This window comes from Uranotaenia lowii, chromosome 2 (genome assembly GCF_029784155.1).
Source record: "Uranotaenia lowii strain MFRU-FL chromosome 2, ASM2978415v1, whole genome shotgun sequence".
Classification (NCBI taxonomy): domain Eukaryota; kingdom Metazoa; phylum Arthropoda; class Insecta; order Diptera; family Culicidae; genus Uranotaenia; species Uranotaenia lowii.
Genome location: NC_073692.1, coordinates 391,799,838 through 391,824,088, shown reverse-complemented (window position 1 = coordinate 391,824,088; position 24,251 = coordinate 391,799,838).

Here is a 24,251-nt window from a genome sequence, read left to right as displayed (position 1 = left end):
TGTGGGAGGCAGGTGGGCTTGAGGTTCCTTCCGGATCGATAAAATTCTTTACTGATGGGTCAAAAATGGATAATAGAACTGGGGCAGGGGTATTCGGACCTAGACTCAGGATCTCAATTCCTATGGGAAACTGGCCAACAGTATTCCAAGCAGAAGTTCAAGCAATTCTAGAATGCACTTTAGCCTGTTTGAAAAGAGGATACAGGTTAGGCTTGCCAGATACTTTCATAAAAAAGCGGGACATTTCACGACAAAAAAGCGGGACACAGCAGAAAAAAGCGGGACATTTAAGAAACTCTTAAAAAAACCTTAATTGTATTGCCATACTTATACGTATACCATCAGCCATGGTTATTTATAGAAAGTACACTAAGGTTTTTTTAAACGTGGATTGATTTTGGTCAGGTTTTCTTACTTGACTTCTATTTACACGATTTTTGCATAAACACGGTTTGACGAATAAAAAATCCGACTTTCTGTGATTTTATCCAACAATTCTCTGATGTTTTTCTGTGATGCTTTTTTCAATAGTTTCTTTCAAAAGTCATGTCAATTTGCGTCTTTTTTACATTTTACTTGAGAAAAATCAATGTCAATCTTATCATCTAAATCCAAAATTAATAATTACGTAAAAAAACTATTTTGAAAAAACGTATGCAATTTTAAAATTTTGTTTAATCTGTGAATATTTCTCAAATTTTGTATTCCGTGACACAGATTCTGTGAAGAAAATTTGCTCAAAATTATGTGAAATTTTAGATTTATCTGTGATATCGACAACTATAATAAACATGTTATTTGAAAAAAGTATTTCAATTCCAACATGTAAACGGCGGATTTAATATCGCGTAAAAAACCTTTGTACAATAACAAATATTTTTCAAATTTGTTTGAAGAATTTGAAAACTCAAGAAAATTTCCATCATTGTATACTTTGAATAATAAATCCTAAAAATGTGGTATATAAAAGGCAGTTAAACTTAGATTCTGTCGAAAAATTATAATTTATAATCAGTTCGAAGCAACATAAACAATATTTTCTTCATACTGAAGTTATTTATATTTTATTGGTTGAACATGCTCCAAGAACGCCTAACCGAATCAGAATCTTGTTGTTACTTTAGGGCTTTTAAGCATTGTCTTCTGTTACCTTGCAAAATTGATGCTTATTTTGAGAAAAAGGACTTATTCGATTTTTTTTATTGTGTTGATTATTTTAAGAAAAAAACCTATTTGAAATAAATAGAAAAAAGTTTGATTTTTACAGTGTGAGTCTGTGAATTTTGCAAAAGTTCTCCATGAAAAAAGCTGGACATTTTGAGGAAAAAGCGGGACGGCGGGACATTCAACAAAAAAGCGGGACATGTCCCGCTTTTGCGGGACGGATGGCAACCCTAATACAGGTACACAAATATCTATATATTCTCTGACAGCCAGGCCGCTCTCCGAGCACTAAGTACGTTCACATGTTACTCCAAGCTAGTATGGGAGTGTATTGTTGCACTAAGAAACCTGGCCATACGGAACAGAGTATTTTTGTTCTGGGTTCCAGGCCACTGCGGTATCCTAGAGAACGAAGAAGTAAACCAGCTAGCTAGGGAAGGATCTCAGGGCCTGTTAATTGGACCTGAACCTTTCTGCGGAGTATCTAGGAGTGCCTTGAATATGGAACTCAAGAACTGGGAAAGCACCACTATTGTCTCCAACTAGAGAACAGCAGAGGGAGCAGCTTAGGCGAAAAGATTCATTGAACCAAGCGCACGACTCTCCAAAAACATGTTGAACCTAAGTAAGCACGAGTTAAGTACTTACACAGGTCTCTTGACCGGACATTGTCCAACAAAACAACATCTCAAACGGAAAAACATTATTCAAAACGATGACTGTCGGTTCTGCAGGTTCGAAAAAGAAACTGCAGAGCATCTTCTATGCAACTACTGTGCCCTTTCTATATCATACATCTTTGATATCATACCCGATTGGGATAAAATGCTTAGTCAGCAATCAACTGTCGCTTCAACCCATAGTGCAGCCTGATAGCATATATTAACGCGGGGTAATTACCACAATAGATCAATTACTGGTCACAGTGGGCTGTCCCCTACAAGAAAAAAAAAGAGAAAAAGCGCTGAAACTCCATATCATTAAAACGTACATTTTGACATCTTTATAAACTCTATGAAGCTCTTATTAGCTTCAAAAGTAAAAGTTTCAGTTCTTGAACAAAAAATTTAGAGAAAAAAATTTAAATCACCTTTGTACTGAAATTTTAAACTTAAGTTGCAGCTCTCTTTTTAAAACATTTGCTACTCAATTATATTAAAATTTGGTTTGAAATACTACCTTAGAAATAAAATTAAATTTCAATTATTTTAACAAATTTATTTCATTTTTGGAAGGTGTAGCAAAGCACACCAGGTCAGCTAGTGTTTATATACAAGTGTTATATATCTAACCATCCTTTTAACACATTTCAACTTCCAGGAAAAATGATGTTTTGAATTTGTCAGCATTCGGGTCAAACGTCACCTGAACCTCGAACCCGGACGATAGGCTTCCTATCGCATGAGCCATAAGGCAGAAAGATAAGAGAATGGCAATCTATTCAGAACAGATATCGATTCGCGGGAACACAACCACTGTGACGCCGGCCTCCGGTTATTATAAATTTCAATGTGTCAATGTTAATTCACCGGAAACACGTGTAAATTTACTGTTTGCTGTCGTAGATTGTAGGTTGATCGCCATTCGGACATGCATCGATTTTTCGGTCGATATCATTGCAGCAACATAGTTAGGATGTCGATAGTTTGGCAAATTGAATTTGGCGCATTATACATTCATCCTGTATGTTTGGACAAGCCGGTGGTTTTGGACCTTTTAGACAAATTCGCTCAACCGAATTTCTGCCCCGCCTCATTGCACTGGAACGCGGGATATTTCGATTATCCGTTGATGAATAATTGAGTTGTTGTTTGTTTTGAAAACACAAACAGTTTATTAGGATTCTTTACTTTTCGGCTGTTGATTTTCGTGACTATGTTGTGATGAGAGAAAATATCGATGTCATATGAAAGCAAACTTAATTGCTGTGGCAAGCTCTGGCTGTACGTGTACAATCATGATGACAGTGTTATTGGAGAATATTTACTACCATCAACTTAAAAGATGAATTTTAATATGGCAAATGTGCTAAAGCCTTCAATTGCTTTCTTGAGATGATTGAGTATTGCTGGTTTCGAAGTTCTTAGTTTAAAATGACCATCTTCAGGGAAATGTTTGTTCAAATTTCAATTTTTTTTATGTAAATTCAGAGTTCACACTAAAATTACAAAATGAAGGGGCAAAGACAGCGACACAAAAATAAACCGTCCGTTTTCGTACATCGATGGCTTCTCCACCAAACATCCAACCCAGAATTTTACTTGTCTACTTAGACTCATGTGCTATCAATATGTTCCCAAAATGTTATTTCGTTAAATCTCAACATAATTTCACCAGAAACACTCAAACGCACATACTACGATCAATCCAAGGCCTACCCTGGCATCACCTGGACTATAATAAAGCCAAAATCAGGCTATTTGGCGCTACCCTAGAAACGTCATCAAGACATATCATTGTTGGTCATCAAAGCTTTTAAAAAGCTATTATTAAACATGTTAGAAATTTAGGTTTTTTCGATTCTCGGTGGTTTTTTTATTTTTTCCAGCAACCATAATAGTTGATGAATGATGATGTCATTATTCAGATATGATCTGGTAAAATTAATAGGCAAAAAACCAATGTTTTAACCATATATTGAGCATCTTTTCTACTGCCAGTCAAGATTTTAGGTAAAATGTGTATGAAATAGTATCTTAAAATAAATGCGCCTCGTCAAATCTGATGGTAAATCATGTTGGAATTGATAGAAAAAAGGCCTGAAAAATGTTTTGCAATGTTTGCATTGTGAATCCATCAACATGGCGTCATTTTGTGCCCTTCGATTCTGCAACCAACATGGCGTGAGTCAATTCATGGTTTTATTATGATTTAATGATGACCCTAAAAAAGCTACGATTTGAAGTTTCTCTCGCAAGCCAACCAGTTACACGCTTAGGATCCGTTCCTCATTTTCTGAGTTACAGTAAATGAGGACAGACTTTTTTTAATGAAAAGGAATTGATTGTGAATGACCCGAGGAATAAATCATGAGTTGAAGTCAAATTTCGTTGTCTAACGCCAATGGCGGCTTCCGCTGAACTTTAAAATGTTGTAAATGACTTGAAATCGCATCAAACTCCAACAAAATGGGTATTGGGTGAAAGGGCTAAACGAGTAGAAGTCGAATTTCGCTATCAGACGCCACCTTGAAATCCAAGATGGTGGCATCCGCTCAACTTTTAATGGTTTAATGCTGACAAAAAGTCGCATTAAACCCCCACTATACGGGTATTGAATGAAAAGGCTAAACTATAAGAAGACGATTTTTTTTTCTTTCCGACGCCATCTTGAAATCCAAGATGGCAGCTTCCACTAAACTTTAAAATGCTGTTAATCACTGAAAATCGCATGAAACTACCACAATATCGGTTTTGGGTGAAAGGACCAAACGAGTAGAAGTCGAAATTTAATATCAAACGCCATCTTGAAATCCAATATGGTGACTAACCCTTCAAAGGCGAAACCAGTAGAAGTTGAATTCCTCTTTTTTACTTTATCTTGAAATTCAAGATGGCGGCTTCCACTGAACTGTAAATGACTAAAAATCGCTCGAAAGCTTTACAATAATGGTATGGAGTAAAAAGGGCTAAACAAGAAGAACCAGACCCTGTTTGTTTTTGGCAACACGCCCGAACTTTTTGTGTTTCCAAAATCGAACGATTTTTTTCTCAATTTTTTTTTCACTTCACACTATTTTTAGACAATTTCCGATAATTTTAAATCACTTTTATTATGTTTTATCATGTTTCTAATGCATTTAGCACTTTTCTTGTTTTGTTTATAGCTTTAGATTTTTTTTTTTTTGCCATTTATGTCATTTTATTATTCCTATCATGCTATTATGTCTAAATTGTATTGGTCTTATTCTAGCAAAAACTATAATGTAATGTTGTTTCTGTTAATCGTTTGATTTGGGCACATGTTCCAAATTCGATGTTGCCAAAATCGAATGTTGCCAAAAACGAACGGGGCATGTATTGTGGTGGTTTTATGGGATATTCAGTCACTTACAGCATTTCAGTGAAACGCGAAAAGAGATATTTAAATGCCTTAGCACTCAATACAATATATTTTGAGGGTTTCATGCTATTTTCATTCTTTTACAGTATTTTTAAGTTCAGTTGAAGCCACCATCTTCAATTTCAAGATAGCGTCAAAATGCAAAACTAAACTTCTAATAGCTTATCCCAATTGACAAATACCCATATTTTGGAGGTTTCATGCGATATTCAATGATTTATAGCATTTTTTAAAGTTTATCGTAAGCTGCCATCTTGGATTTCAAGATGGCGTCAGATAGCAAAATTCGACTTCTAATCGTTCAGCCCTTTCACCCAATACCAATTTGGGTTTCATGTCATTTGAAGTCATTTACTACATTTAAATACAACTTCTACCGGTTGATCTCTTTCAACTTATACAATGTGGGTTTTATGCGATTTTCAGTCATTTACAGTATTTTCAAGTTGAGTGGTAGCCGCCATCTCGGATTTAAGATGGCGACGGACAACGAAATTCGACTTCTACTCGTTTATCACTTTCTCCTAATAACCAAATTGTGAAGGTTTCACGATATTTTCAGTAATTTACAGCTTTGAAAATAAAAGCGGAGGCCGCCATCTTGAATTAATGATAGCGTCTAGCAACAATTTTTTTTTTCCTACTATTTGGGCCCTTTCACTCAATACTCATATTGTAAAGATAGGGGAGAATGAGGATACTTGATCCCTGGGGATACTTGATTCCTTAGCTATATCTCGAAACTGAAATGTCTTACAAAGATCAAATGTTCTAGAAAAATGTGCCAAAATGAGCAAAATAACAATGCTTGTAGTTTAAAAAAATTTAACAAAATAATTGTTTGAGTAATTGAACTTTGTTTGAAAAATTTCTCAAAATGTGACTTGAAGATCTTTTTTCATCACTTTAAAATGTTCCTTACATGGGCAAAATATGGAAAAAATATTTGTTTCAATGTATCAATCGTTCGAGCGTAAAATGAACTTCATAATGCTATGTGTTCAAAGTAATGGAAGACTCTCAACTTTTTTCAGAAAAAGTTTTCTAAAATGTTGATTATGGGTACAATTGATCCCCTAGAGTTGGGTACAATTGATCCCCCTTCCAAACGGCATATTCTTCTTCTGAATTGATCGTTATGATTGCTGATTACGAAATTACTAATATTTATCCAAAAACTAATATTTATCAAACAATTGTCTGAAGAAAAGAGCAAAAATAATTAATTTTCTCTAAATTATAAAAAAAAATAGCGCCTTTAAGTATGCAATGTTATTAGCGTTGAGACAAAGTTATAGAATTTTCTTCTTATGTCTGCTATAAATTGTGAAATGAGAACAAACATGACCCAATTAGTCAATTAACATTCTATCTTGGGGTTTTGTTCGATTTTTATACAAGGATTAGAGCTTCCTGAATGAAAGATCAAATCTCCTTCAAAAGGGGATCAAGTCTCCCCAAACTTCAGAAAAATCGCAATTTTTTTACTTCCACGAAAATGCTTCTAGTTCATCGACGGGTTCAAGTATCGTTCTAATTTTTGGAGCATAGAAACTTGAAATTACAAGCTGTCAGAAAATGTCAAAGACGGCGAGTTGCAAAATTTTTCCAAAAAGATATGGTGAATATAAGAAAAGGAGATCAAGTATCCCCACTCTCCCCTATTCATACCACTTTCGGTGATTTAAAGTTTTCAAAGATTTTTATGTATTTTTTTTTAATTTTTAACTCAAAACCAACACGCATAACTTATCAAAAATGTGTAAAAAATGGGAGTTCCAATTTCAAATTTGTGCTATCTAACCTTAGCGTGTCCTGTTTTGACATCAGAGAGATCGAGAAGTGTCACTAAGTTTTATGGCGTTTAATAATCATGCACTGAGTGCTATTATAGAACATGCAAAAGAAAGCTTGCAGCAAACTTATAAGTTTGTGTTTTATTAAAGTTTAAAAAGAGCATTCATAACTCTTTCAAAATAACTAAAACAGTATGTTTAATAAAATTTTTATTAGCGTTTTCAAAACTATCTGAAAACATATGGTCGAAAAAAGAATATAAGCATTCTGCATGACCATAATAAAACCGTCATAAAACGAGCTGCACAAAAAATGCCATAATTCCACCATAATAAACTTCCTAATGCTAGTTGGCTTAATCTGTGTTACTTGGGATATGATAACTACACTAGTAATCAATATAGGGAAAAATATGCTTATGCAACGCGACGACAATGACAGTTGGTTTGAGATATTTATTCCAACACGCATCCACGTTTCCCAAAGGCCCACGATAACCCACTCCCCCTTCACAAAATAACAAATGTTATTGGCTCAAATTCAAAAAGATATACTGAATTTAGAATTATAATTAGAAAACAGAACCAAATTTTTATCAATTTTTTATCATTTTCATCAACTTAATGACGTTACACAAAATAATTTACCAGACTTACTACAGTGAGCGAAATAAGAATAGCACCACTATGTGTTTTGCTTGTTTAAATATTAATGCTTGAAAATTACGAAAATTTTCTTCCACAGTTTGTTCTGAATTGCTTCACGGATAAATCAAGCACAAGTTTTTTCTTTTTTTTTTGACGTAACAATTGGCGTTGAGGACCAAAAATGTGAAAAAGGGGTGCGAAATAAGAATAGCACCACTTGAGTTTTTCAACAAAAACAAGATTATTTTTAAAAATTTACTGAGTAAAAGTGAATAATAATGCTTCTACGAATTATTTGAATAGATAACTGCATTTTAAGGAGTTTTCCAGAATTCCAAAGGATGATGATGATGATTTGGGTCAAGAAATAAATACATGTACCGTGTGAACGCTTTGGAAATTTCTAGATCACTAAATCCAAAAAAAAAATTAGAATTGCATCAAGGTCACTAAAAGTGAAGTTTTTGGACCGATTATCAGAATAAAGTTATACTTTGCGATGGAACTTGATAGACCAGATGGCTAGCAGTATTATTGGCACGATTTGCAATTGAATCGGAAGTTTAGATGAGGAGGAATTTTGGCGGTTGTACATTTTTTGTGCTGGTGATTCTTTTGCAAATCCGGAAAAGCTTTCTGCAGCGTAGATTCCAACAAAACTGTGATGGAAAAATAGCTCAAAATGATGAATATGGGCCTGAATAAACCTGGAAAATCAAAATTGAGACTAAATTTGGTTTTAACTGCAAGTCATCTACGACTTGAAACTGGAAAAAGTGTGGTTTACTGAACGAAATCAAAGTTTTTGATTTCCAACTTATTTTTTTCTGATTCAAAATTAATCCTGTATGTTTGTTTCATCACTTCACGTCATTTTAATGAAGAAAGAAAGTAGCTTGGTAAAGAATTTAAGCTCAAATATCAAATTCCTTAACACTAGAGGAGCATCTCTTAAACCCCCCTTTTAAAACCCATGGAAACCTTTGGAATTGTGGAAAATTCCTAAAAATGCAGTTATCTATTCAAATAATTCGCAGAAGCATTATAATTCACTTTCACACAGTAAATTTTAAAAATAATCTTGTTATTGTTGAAAAACTCAACTACTCTTGTACTATATTTCAAATTTGCTAAAACGCAGGAACTTGGAATTCAAAGTAATGATAATTGAATCCGAGGCATTTTTAATATTTGTTTTGTTTGTCCACCATTAAAATCAAATATTTTATTTTAAAGTTGTACTAAAAATTGAACTCGTAAAGGGAATTTAAAATAAATCATCGTCTGTCTTGTAATCGTAGTCCATCGGAAATCAATTACAATGCAGCGTGAAATAATGAATATTTATTGCTCTCGCATTATTATTAGATTTCTAATGCTAACCGTAATGGCAAACAATTCTCTCAAAAAAAATTAACTGTCTAAAAACATTAAGCTGATCCGGATAACGCCCCCATTAAACCGTTGGGCTCCATTTATGCCATATTAGCGTTCCAACCTAAAATTTAAGCAGCATAAATCAAACAATGGTAAAGTAACATGAAGGTTCATCGACTTAAAGTTCATTTTATTCACTGTCATTTTGAAAAAGTTAACTTTATCAAAGATGTTGATGGTACAACTTCCTTACTCCAATAAATAAAAATCGACCGAAATAAACTTTTCTCTAATCAACATTATCCAAAGTTGAACTATCACCGTACTTCCAAGTATAGGTAGGTATGTAAAACACATTAATTTCGGCAAAATACGTTTTCTCCGTTCCAGCACCATAATTAGTGGTTTCAAAAATCGCATTTAAATTGCGATCGGACCACACAGCGTGCCGTCAGCCACAAATATTGCAGTTTAATAAATTTAGACACTGGTTCGCGGATTTTCACTTAAGCGGAGGGAGCGCGGACTCTAAACCAAACATCGAAACTACTCGACAACAACGACAACAAATAGTTAATGTATGCTGTACGTAGAAATAATGCCGAGCTATTGTCGATAGGGAAAGAAGTGGAGTAAATGAAATTAAAATAAATTCCAACGGTTCGGGCATCGATTTTGGGGTGAATGGGAGATTTTGCTTAGTGAGTTTTTCGGCAATCCTTTTACTTTCGGAGGGCGGTAGTTAGTATCTATGCATGTTGAGCTAGCGGAAATGGATTAAAATGTTGGATGCTGCGAATTATTTATTGCACAAAAAATGGATAACCGAAACGGGCTTGAACAGAACAAAAATTTTTTTGTATTAAACCTAATCTTAACCTTAAAATGAGAAAGTTGAAGAGGTTCTAGAATCATTTTTTTTTATTTTGTCCAAGTATGTCACGGTATTGATTCCATCCATGATTCTAAATCTAATCTTAAATCTGACCCTAAGCAATATAAATACCAGTTATCTGACCCGAAATATTTACAATTTTGACAATTTTGACAATTTTGACAATTTTGACAATTTTAACAATTTTGACAATTTTGACAATTTTGACAATTTTGACAATTTTGACAATTTTGACAATTTTGACAATTTTGACAATTTTGACAATTTTGACAATTTTGACAATTTTGACAATTTTGACAATTTTGACAATTTTGACAATTTTGACAATTTTGACAATTTTGACAATTTTGACAATTTTGACAATTTTGACAATTTTGACAATTTTGACAATTTTGACAATTTTGACAATTTTGACAATTTTGACAATTTTGACAATTTTGACAATTTTGACAATTTCGACAATTTTGACAATTTTAACAATTTTGACAATTTTGACAATTTCGACAATTTTAACAATTTTAACAATTTTGACAATTTCGACAATTTTGACAATTTTGACAATTTTGACAATTTTGACAATTTTGACAATTTTGACAATTTTGACAGTTTTGACAATTTTGACAATTTCAACAATTTTGACAATTTTGACAATTTTGAAAATTTTGACAATTTTGACAATTTTGACAATTTTGACAATTTTGACAATTTTGACAATTTTGACAATTTTGACAATTTTGACAATTTTGACAATTTTGACAATTTTGACAATTTTGACAATTTTGACAATTTTGACAATTTTGACAATTTTGACAATTTTGACAATTTCGACAATTTTGACAATTTTGACAATTTTGACAATTTTGACAATTTTGACAATTTTGACAATTTTGACAATTTTGACAATTTTGACAATTTTGACAATTTTGACAATTTTGACAATTTTGACAATTTTGACAATTTGAAAATTTTGAAAATTTTGACAATTTTGACAATTTTGACAATTTTGACAATTTTGACAATTCTGACAATTTTGACAATTTTGACAATTTTGACAATTTTGACAATTTTGACAATTTTGACAATTTTGACAATTTTGACAATTTTGACAATTTTGACAATTTTGACAATTTTGACAATTTTGACAATTTTGACAATTTTGACAATTTTGACAATTTTGACAATTTTGACAATTTTGACAATTTTGACAATTTTGACAATATTGACAATTTTGACAATTTTGACAATTTTGACAATTTTGACAATTTTGACAATTTTGACAATTTTGACAATTTTGACAATTTTGACAATGTTGACAATTTTGACAATTTTGACAATTTTGACAATTTTGACCATTTTGACAATTTTGACAATTTTGACAATTTTGACTTTTAACAATTTTGACAATTTTGACAATTTTGACAATTTTGACAATTTTGACAATTTTGACAATTTTGACAATTTTGACAATTTTGACAATTTTGACAATTTTGACAATTTTGACAATTTTGACAATTTTGACAATTTTGACAATTTTGACAATTTTGACAATTTTGACAATTTTGACAATTTTGACAATTTTGACAATTTTGACAATTTTGACAATTTTGACAATTTTGAAAATTTTGACAATTTTGACAATTTTGACAATTTTGACAATTTTGACAATTTTGACAATTTTGACAATTTTGACAATTTTGACCATTTTGACAATTTTGACAATTTAGACAATTTTGACAATTTTGACAATTTTGACAATTTTGACAATTTTGACAATTTTGACAATTTTGACAATTTTGACAATTTTGACAATTTTGACAATTTTGACAATTTTGACAATTTTGACAATTTTGACAATTTTGACAATTTTGACAATTTTGACAATTTTGACAATTTTGACAATTTTGACAATTTTGACAATTTTGACAATTTTGACAATTTTGACAATTTTGACAATTTTGACAATTTTGACAATTTTGACAATTTTGACAATTTTGACAATTTTGACAATTTTGACAATTTTGACAATTTTGACAATTTTGACTATTTTGACAATTTTGACAATTTTGACAATTTTGACAATTTTGAAAATTTTGAAAATTTTGACAATTTTGACAATTTTGACAATTTTGACAATTTTGACAATTTTGACAATTTTGACAATTTTGATAATTTTGACAATTTTGACAATTTTGACAATTTTGACAATTTTGACAATTTTGACAATTTTGACAATTTTGACAATTTTGACAATTTTGACAATTTTGACAATTTTGACAATTTTGACAATTTTGACAATTTTGACAATTTTGACAATTTTGACAATTTTGACAATTTTGACAATTTTGACAATTTTGACAATTTTGACAATTTTGACAATTTTGACAATTTTGACAATTTTGACAATTTTGACAATTTTGACAATTTTGACAATTTTGACAATTTTGACAATTTTGACAATTTTGACAATTTTGACAATTTTGACAATTTTGACAATTTTGACAGTTTTGACAATTTTGACAATTTTGACAATGTTGACAATATTGACAGTTTTGACAATTTTGACAATTTTGCCAATTTTGACAATTTTAACAATTTTGACAACTTTGACAACTTTGACAATTTTGGCAATTTTGACAATTTTGACAATTTTGACAATTTTGACAATTTTGACAATTTTGACAATTTTGACAATTTTGACAATTTTGACAATTTTGACAATTTTGACAATTTTGACAATTTTGACAATTTTGACAATTTTGACAATTTTGACAATTTTGACAATTTTGACAATTTTGACAATTTTGACAATTTTGACAATTTTGACAATTTTGACAATTTTGACAATTTTGACAATTTTGACAATTTTGACAATTTTGACAATTTTGACAATTTTGACAATTTTGACAATTTTGACAATTTTGACAATTTTGCCAATTTTGACAATTTTGACAATTTTGACAATTTTGACAATTTTGACAAATTTGACAATTTTGAAAATTTTTACAATTTTGACAATTTTGACAATTTTGACAGTTTTGACAATTTTGACAATTTTGACAATTTTGACAATTTTGACAATTTTGACAACTTTGACAATTTTGACAATTTTGACAATTTTGACAATTTTTACAATTTTGCCAATTTTGACAATTTTGACAATTTTGACAATTTTGACAAATTTGACAATTTTGAAAATTTTTACAATTTTGACAATTTTGACAATATTGACAGTTTTGACAATTTTGACAATTTTGACAATTTTGACAATTTTGACAATTTTGACAATTTTGACAATTTTAACAATTTTGGCAATTTTGACAATTTTGACAATTTTAACAATTTTGACAATTTTGACAATTTTGACAATTTTGACAATTTTGACAATTTTGACAATTTTGACAATTTTGACAATTTTGACAATTTTGACAATTTTGACAATTTTGACAATTTTGACAATTTTGACAATTTTGACAATTTTGACAATTTTGACAATTTTGACAATTTTGACAATTTTGACAATTTTGACAATTTTGACAATTTTGACAATTTTGACAATTTTGACAATTTTGACAATTTTGACAATTTTGACAATTTTGACAATTTTGACAATTTTGACAATTTTGACAATTTTGACAATTTTGACAATTTTGACAATTTTGACAATTTTGACAATTTTGACAATTTTGACAATTTTGACAATTTTGACAATTTTGACAATTTTGACAATTTTGACAATTTTGACTATTTTGACAATTTTGACAATTTTGACAATTTTGACAATTTTGACAATTTTGGCAATTTTGACAATTTTGACAATTTTGACAATTTTGACAATTTTGACAATTTTGACAATTTTGACAATTTTGACAATTTTGACAATTTTGACAATTTTGACAATTTTGACAATTTTGACAATTTTGACAAATTTTACAATTTTGACAATTTTGACAATTTTGACAATTTTGACAATTTTGACAATTTTGACAATTTTGACAATTTTGACAATTTTGACAATTTTGACAATTTTGACAATTTTGACAATTTTGACAATTTTGACAATTTTGACAATTTTGACAATTTTGACAATTTTGACAATTTTGACAATTTTGACAATTTTGACAATTTTGACAATTTTGACAATTTTGACAATTTTGACAATTTTGACAATTTTGACAATTTTGACAATTTTGACAATTTTGACAATTTTGACAATTTTGACAATTTTGACAATTTTGACAATTTTGACAATTTTGACAATTTTGACAATTTTGACAATTTTGACAATTTTGACAATTTTGACAATTTTGACAATTTTGACAATTTTGACAATTTTGACAATTTTGACAATTTTGACAATTTTGACAATTTTGACAGTTTTGACAATTTTGACAATTTTGACAATGTTGACAATATTGACAGTTTTGACAATTTTGACAATTTTGCCAATTTTGACAATTTTGACAATTTTGACAACTTTGACAACTTTGACAATTTTGGCAATTTTGACAATTTTGACAATTTTGACAATTTTGACAATTTTGACAATTTTGACAATTTTGACTATTTTGACAATTTTGACAATTTTGACAATTTTGACAATTTTGACAATTTTGACAATTTTGACAATTTTGACAATTTTGACAATTTTGACAATTTTGACAATTTTGACAATTTTGACAATTTTGAAAATTTTGACAACTTTGACAATTTTGACAATTTTGACAATTTTGACAATTTTGACAATTTTGACAATTTTGACAATTTTGACAATTTTTACAATTTTGCCAATTTTGACAATTTTGACAATTTTGACAATTTTGACAATTTTGACAATTTTGACAATTTTGACAAATTTGACAATTTTGAAAATTTTTACAATTTTGACAATTTTGACAATATTGACAGTTTTGACAATTTTGACAATTTTGACAATTTTGACAATTTTGACAATTTTGACAATTTTGACAATTTTGGCAATTTTGACAATTTTGACAATTTTGATAATTTTAACAATTTTGACAATTTGACAATTTTGACAATTTTGACAATTTTGACAATTTTGACAATTTTGACAATTTTGACAATTTTGACAATTTTGACAATTTTGACAATTTTGACAATTTTGACAATTTTGACAATTTTGACAATTTTGACAATTTTGACAATTTTGACAATTTTGACAATTTTGACAATTTTGACAATTTTGACAATTTTGACAATTTTGACAATTTTGACAATTTTGACAATTTTGACAATTTTGACAATTTTGACAATTTTGACAATTTTGACAATTTTGACAATTTTGACAATTTTGACAATTTTGACAATTTTGACAATTTTGACAATTTTGACAATTTTGACTATTTTGACAATTTTGACAATTTTGACAATTTTGACAATTTTGACAATTTTGACAATTTTGACAATTTTGACAATATTGACAATTTTGACAATTTTGACAATTTTGACAATTTTGACAATTTTGACAATTTTGACAATTTTGACAATTTTGACAATTTTGACAATTTTGACAATTTTGACAATTTTGACAATTTTGACAATTTTGACAATTTTGACAATTTTGACAATTTTGACAATTTTGACAATTTTGACAATTTTGACAATTTTGACAATTTTGACAATTTTGACAATTTTGACAATTTTGACAATTTTGACAATTTTGACAATTTTGACAATTTTGACAATTTTGACAATTTTGACAATTTTGACAATTTTGACAATTTTGACAATTTTGACAATTTTGACAATTTTGACAATTTTGACAATTTTGACAATTTTGACAATTTTGACAATTTTGACAATTTTGACAATTTTGACAATTTTGACAATTTTGACAATTTGGACAATTTTGACAATTTTGACAATTTTGACAATTTTGACAATTTTGACAATTTTGACAATTTTGACAATTTTGACAATTTTGACAATTTTGACAATTTTGACAATTTTGACAATTTTGACAATTTTGACAATTTTGACAATTTTGACAATTTTGACAATTTTGACAATTTTGACAATTTTGACAATTTTGACAATTTTGACAATTTTGACAATTTTGACCATTTTGACAATTTTGACAATTTTGACAATTTTGACAATTTTGACAATTTTGACAATTTTGACAATTTTGACAATTTTGACAATTTTGACAATTTTGACAATTTTGACAATTTTGACAATTTTGACAATTTTGACAATTTTGACAATTTTGACAATTTTGACAATTTTGACAATTTTGACAATTTTGACAATTTTGACAATTCTGACAATTTTGACAATTTTGACAATTTTGACAATTTTAACAATTTTGACAATTTTGACAATTTTGACAATTTTGACAATTTTGACAATTTTGACAATTTTGACAATTTTGACAATTTTGACAATTTTGACAATTTTGACAATTTTGACAATTTTGACAATTTTGACAATTTTGACAATTTTGACAATTTTGACAATTTTGACAATTTTGACAATTTTGACAATTTTGACAATTTTGACAATTTTGACAATTTTGACAATTTTGACAATTTTGACAATTTTGACAATTTTGACAATTTTGACAATTTTGACAATTTTGACAATTTTGACAATTTTGACAATTTTGACAATTTTGACAATTTTGACAATTTTGACAATTTTGACAATTTTGACAATTTTGACAATTTTGACAATTTTGACAATTTTGACAATTTTGACAATTTTGACAATTTTGACAATTTTGACAATTTTGACAATTTTGACAATTTTGACAATTTTGACAATTTTGACAATTTTGACAATATTGACAATTTTGACAATTTTGACAATTTTGACAATTTTGACAATTTTGACAATTTTGACAATTTTGACAATTTTGACAATTTTGACAATTTTGACAATTTTGACAATTTTGACAATTTTGACAATTTTGACAATTTTGACAATTTTGACAATTTTGACAATTTTGACAATTTTGACAATTTTGACAATTTTGACAATTTTGACAATTTTGACAATTTTAACAATTTCGACAATTTTGACAATTTTGACAATTTTGACAATTTTAACAATTTTGACAATTTGGACAATTTCGACAATTTTGACAATTTTGACAATTTTGACAATTTTTGACAATTTTGACAATTTTGACAATTTTGACAATTTTGACAATTTTGACAATTTTGACAATTTTGACAATTTTGACAATTTTGACAATTTTGACAATTTTGACAATTTTGACAATTTTGACAATTTTGACAATTTTGACAATTTTGACAATTTTGACAATTTTGACAATTTTGACAATTTTGACAATTTTGACAATTTTGACAATTTTGACAATTTTGTCAATTTTGACAATTTTGACAATTTCGACAATTTTGACAATTTTGACAATTTTGACAATTTTGACAATTTTGACAATTTTGACAATTTTGACAATTTTGACAGTTTTGCCAATTTTGACAGTTTTGACAATTTTGACAATTTTAACATGTTTGATGAGGTGTATTTAAATGACCCAGTTGATGTAGGCTCCCCAATTTTGTTGTACTCCTTGAAATGTCAGTTGACTCATCTACACTTAAACAAGAAAGTTTGATTTATTGTTCATGATATTCTATTGTCTCTCAATTTGTTTCTTGTTTACGAAAAGTCGACTATGCGACTTCACTTGTTCTTGTGCTGCCCAATAAACCACATCAAGATTTAATCGTGCTTTGTGATCCTACTTGCCGTGTTTTTCTTTGAGGTCATTGAACCTGGATTGAGTTGGCTGGTAATATTTTGGCTACAGTAGATGATCCGATCGAAAGAAAGTGCGCGTTGAATTTCCTCCGCTTTCGAGCCGTGATACAACAAGCAATGTTGACAATTTTTTTTGTGACGTCACCATAACGAATTTATCGAAAATGTATATGCCAATGGCAAAAATTTAAAAAAAAAACACGTTTTAGAACGAAAATGATTTCTAATTTCATTTTGATTGTGTTGTAAGGCCTCTTTTGTTTATGTCTTCTGAAGATTGCATTACATTTTTTTCTCATTTTATTAATTAATGCAATGTCGTCGTGAAGCTCAAACGTGCCGAAATGAAAAAAAAAATCAGCTTAAAAAGGTCTACCTGGGAGTTATTGAGTGTTCAACTGATTGTCATGATTTTCATCCAACCGGTTAACCATATTCAATTTTATATAGAACAATTAACATCAATTAATTATTGCTAACTCGATTTACTAAAATGCCAATAGATGATTGTTGTTTTGTAGAAAAGTTTGTGTTTTGATTACTTTATTGTAATAAGGATCGTAAACTGAACTGGCTTTGAAATTTTCATAGATAACTTTGAACTAATTTTAAAGCTTTGCAAAATTGAGTATAGAAAATCCACTATTTTTTGATATTCGATGGCCTATTTTATATTAAAATTACTCGAAAATCCAACTTTTTTTGTAACGTAATCTTGGAAAACAAGAATCCTTCTAGAATAACATAGCTTAAAAGTGAAAAATTTCCAGCAAACTCTTCGAGTTATTAACGGAAAAGGCAAATTTCCCAGTAAATTAACAGATTTTTCGTGATTGTGACGACACATACTGTACCAATACTAGAGCAAGGCTGCCTTGACACTACCTTCTTTGAATATTCCACCTTCGTTTCAACTACTCTTTCCACGCGAGATCTGAATCGGGTGCATAAACCTTCACAATATAAGCCTCTGACATTGAAGCCCACACCTCAGTGATGGAGGACATTACGTCCATATCAACTAGTCGAGGGGGTTCAATTCCGGACTAGTCGGAGGCTAAAGATTTCCGTTTAAAACTTTATATTTTTCTTCAGCCATGTTTTGGTCCGTTTCGAGGTATGGCATGGGCTTCATCTGGTTGGAAAACAATATTCTTGGGTTGACCGAAGTTTACCCGAATCAAAGGAAGCACCGGATTCTCAAAAATGTAAACAAAATGTAGACAGCACTATTAACTTTTACTCCAGCATTTATGAAAACAGGAGGCATGTTCAATCCATTCGAAGCAACCGCTTTAAATTCCATGAATCCGGTGGGATATTTGGTAATAATTTTGAGTTTCACATTTTCTGGAACATCCTTAGCCTTGAGGGGTGAAATATACCGATCCGTACGTGAATTGGACTCCAGATCAATCGAAAAAAGTTTCTCGTCTGAAAACACGACGGTCAGTTTCTTCTTCTTCAACTTAAGGGGGGGGTAGGGTCTAACGGGTATAAAAAAACACCATTTTCACGATTTTTTTCTAGAGCTATCGTTCAAACAAATGTATTCAAAATTTTTGCATTATGCAAAGCATTGTTAAAAGAACATTTAGTAATTTTTTCGTAGAAAAATATTGAAAAATGAGCCGGTGACGGAGCATTTTCGAGGATGCCTTTTAGAAAACAGGATTTGCGGTGGACACTGTATCTCAGCACAGAATCATCTGAAGTCAAAAAATCAGAGCAAAATATTTTTAGTAGATGTTTTTCTGGACCCCAACGTTTTTATTTTACTTAAAAATATTTTTATGAAATTTTTGTGGCTGTTTGAAGTAAAAACTACGATTTTTCACTAAAAAATCCGCCATTTTTCACCTCTAAAATCTCCCCAAAGTAAAAAAATCAAAAAAGAAAAACGTTGGGGTCTGGTATTTTATATGTAGAAAATATGTTCCAAATTTGAAAAGAATCGGATAAGTAGTTTTCAAATGACGATGTCCACGGACTTTAAAAATGTGCTTTCAAGAAAAACGCGTTTAAAGTTTCTGCTCTTGCTTTCTTGCAGTATTAGATAGGAGGAGATAAAGGCCTATAACTTCTACAGTTTTGCTTCAATTGACTTGAAAATTTGACACAACATTCTTGAAATGTTTTACAATAAGAAAATAAAAAAATAAAAAAATCGATTTTTTGAAAGTGTTAGACCCTACCCCCCCCTTAACAGTGAGCTTTGTTGTCACAGTGCTTTTTTCTTCTGTTATCAAATGGCGCTTTGCTTTTGATTTTCTGATGCAATTTAAGTCATCTTTGATCGATCGTTGCATGGAAGATTCCGAGATATTAGCTTCCTTAGCCAATCTCTGGATTGATCTTACGAATTCCGCTTCACTTTCGTCTTAACCAATTTTACCACTTTTAGAGTACCGTCCAGACCGTCGCCTTCACTACCCAGCTACAATGGACATGGTCAATCAATGAGAGAACGTTTCACGTGGTAAACAGTCGCTAGATGGCATGCTACAGCCGCTGCAATTTGCTTGGAAGATTTTTGGGCGAAAAGCAACGTTTACGTCAATTGACAGATGAATGATAGAGTTAAAAAATCGGCAAAATCAACCCAAAACAGGTTTCTAAAAATTTTCGCTTTTTCCATGGGTCATACTGTTTGTAGTTAAAACTTATAAATTTAAAGACATTCCTACGCCAATGCAACAAGTAGAAAAACATCTAATGCTTCCCGAGATAACGATTGTTACAGTTAACTGGCGAGACAAACACGCTGGCTATCAAAGAGTCGCGATCTGGGTGCGTGCAGCAATCTGTCCGATGACGTTGGCCTCCAATAATCAAAGTTATCAATGACGCGCTACCTAATGGACGTTGGCTCGGTGGGTGAGATAAAGTGCTGCAGAATAAAGAACATGGACCTCCCTGCCTTCGAATCACCTGTATTGATTCGCTCTCGGTGGAAATTGAAATTTGATTGAATTTTGATTGGCGAATGACTTCAATACCGTAGCGAGATTGCATGGAGCGCACTGTGCCTACGTAAAGCTCTTTGAACAGACGTCTGGAATTCGAGGAAGTTATTCGATAATAAGAATGAAGATAGCAGCATATAGTTCAAGTTTGATAATATTGCTCACGGTGTTCGTAAACATATGTTCGGGTGTAAGTGATAAAACTAATGAATGGTGTTCGGTGTTTCCCGAAGACGAAGCCCGAGATGAGTGTAAATCTACAGTCGGAAGCTTTTGGATGTTCTCGCCAACATGCTGTAACGTCAAATATGAGTGCGTCAACGGAACCTACAATCAAGGGCTACGCTGCAAAGACTCTGGCCACTCACCAGATTCAAGCACCTTAAGATGTAACGAGAACCCCTATTGCGTAGATCTTTCTTCAACGGAAGCCCCGACAACGACGACAACAACTGTGAGAACAACAACATCAACGTCCAGCACTACGTCACTACCGGGAACAACAATCGAAAGTCCATCGACCACCAACTTCTGTGACGTGTTTCCATCCGATGAACCTCCAATACATTGTGCAGGAACTACTGGATCATTCTGGATGTCTTCACCGAGCTGTTGCAATGTAAAGTTCGAATGTTTGAACGGAGCATACAATCAGGGCTTTCGCTGCAGTAGTCCAGGATTCGTGCCGGACCTCCAAAACCTCAAATGCATTGCCGACAGCCGTTGTGTGGGCAAGGACGAGGAAGAAACAGAAGAGACGCCCGAAATCGTTTGCACTAACACGGACGAAGACGAATACCACTCGCATCCGACTGACTGCTCCAAGTACTATCAATGCTTCGAGGGACTGATCATCATGCTAGAATGTTCGGAAGGTTACATTTTCAACTACGAACTTCAACGATGCCTGCCTGGTGACAAAGAATCTTGTAAAATTATCGGGGAATAAACGTTTTGCTTTCATTTGTGTTTGTTTGACTTTGTTGATTACAGTCGATTCCTACAGGTGTCTTTTCTATGAAAGAATGGCTGTAGTTAGGTGGAATTCCCAAACAATATTTTCAAACTGTTGATAAGAAAGATTCAAAGGAGATAATGCCATGGATGAGCTAAAGAATTATCATTTGAATCATCCTGTTTGGTGAGCAATAAAGATAACTATAATTTTCAATGAGTTTGATGAATGTAAACAATGAGATGATTTGAAACCGATTAAATTACTGGTACATGTATGTCATATTTTGCAGAAGGGAAACCGGATTTTTAATTTACTGAAAGTTTTAGAAAGTCTCTGTGAAAAAAAACATATGTTCACTTTAATCAAAAAAGGGAAACTTTTGAAAACACTTCAACGATCCTATTTAGCACACCAAACAACGTTGTTGAAAATCTCTGATCAACTCCTTAGGTTCGGCTGAACATAATCTCCAGTAAACACATTGATTTAAAAAAAACTTTCGCATACAGTTAGAAAGATATATTATCGAAGTTTGAATTTGATTTAATTTCTTCAGAGTTGCTATTCTAGCGAATACTATAACGCGTTTGTCCTTGGGTCGTGGAATATCATCCAAATTATGGTACTAATTTGTATGATTTGGATCGTATTTTTATTCAATGATCTTAATATTGCCAAAAAAACAAAATTTTTTGCCTTCAATAACATTTAAAATAGACCATTTATCACAAGATTTATCACAAACGACTCTAATCGAAGCAAAAAAGTAACAATTTGTTGATCGCGATCACATTGGAACTATCGCAGTTAAAACACATTTCTGAATCGGAAAATTTATTAAAAAAAACGTGGTTCAAGACTTCAAAATGTGTATATAAGGAATGAAAATTTATGCTCAAAAATCAGTTGACTGTATTACAAAAGGTTTCAAAAGAAATATTTAAGAATTGCCAAAGAATCAATCACAAAACGTTTCAAATAAAAAATTACCTAATCAAATGTTTAAATGGCAATTTAATTTATTTCTAAAGATTTTGAAATCTAGCTTGCATTGATTCTTTTATGATCTTAATTTTTGATACGAAAAAAAAAATTAATTTTGAACTTGGATTGCCCCAAAGCAGTTAAACATAGAAATAACAACTAGAAAGCAATGGTAGATAGAAAAAATTGACAAAAAAATGACAAAAATGACAAAAATGACAAAAATGACAAAAATGACAAAAATGACAAAAATGACAAAAATGACAAAAATGACAAAAATGACAAAAATGACAAAAATGACAAAAATGACAAAAATGACAAAAATGACAAAAATGACAAAAATGACAAAAATGACAAAAATGACAAAAATGACAAAAATGACAAAAATGACAAAAATGACAAAAATGACAAAAATGACAAAAATGACAAAAATGACAAAAATGACAAAAATGACAAAAATGACAAAAATGACAAAAATGACAAAAATGACAAAAATGACAAAAATGACAAAAATGACAAAAATGACAAAAATGACAAAAATGACAAAAATGACAAAAATGACAAAAATGACAAAAATGACAAAAATGACAAAAATGACAAAAATGACAAAAATGACAAAAATGACAAAAATGACAAAAATGACAAAAATGACAAAAATGACAAAAATGACAAAAATGACAAAAATGACAAAAATGACAAAAATGACAAAAATGACAAAAATGACAAAAATGACAAAAATGACAAAAATGACAAAAATGACAAAAATGACAAAAATGACAAAAATGACAAAAATGACAAAAATGACAAAAATGACAAAAATGACAAAAATGACAAAAATGACAAATATGACAAAAATGACAAAAATGACAAAAATGACAAAAATGACAAAAATGACAAAAATGACAAAAATGACAAAAATGACAAAAATGACAAAAATGACAAAAATGACAAAAATGACAAAAATGACAAAAATGACAAAAATGACAAAAATGACAAAAATGACAAAAATGACAAAAATGACAAAAATGACTGTTCGCGCCAGCTCGAAAATTTGGCAACAGCGCAACGCAATTTGCGTCACCACGAAAGGATGTTTCTTTTGCCGGTTCCTTTATGTATGAACTTCGTTCATTCAAGGCCACACATGTACATAACGACAGCCGACAAATGCCGGCCGGCATTTTTACAACAACAATTGCATTGGATGTTGCGAGAAAGGGAAGCATTTTGCGTTGCGTACACAAGCTGTGTGTGAATGAACTAGTCGCCAGTTTTGAATTCAGTTTGAATCAAGTCGTCCTTGCGTAAAGTCGTTGCGCCCTTAAGTGAAGAAGAAAATTTCCCACCAAGATTTAATGAAATTGAAGAACAATAAATCACCTGTACATAGTTGTATTATAGAGAAAATATAGTTTAAGTTAAGTTTACGTTAAGTTAATTATTTTTACCTCCGAACTTCCCCGGTTGATTGCGTTTTCGGACTTTCGGTTCATTTCCCCATTTCGAGAGCAAAATACAGTCCACGGCTCCCATATTGGTCCGATTCGAACCGGATTGGAAAGACTCGAATTATGCCGAAAACCCGGAGCGCACCGGAATTTAAGTGAACTAAGTGAATTGAAGACTTATAAGCAATAAATTTAAGTGTGAAA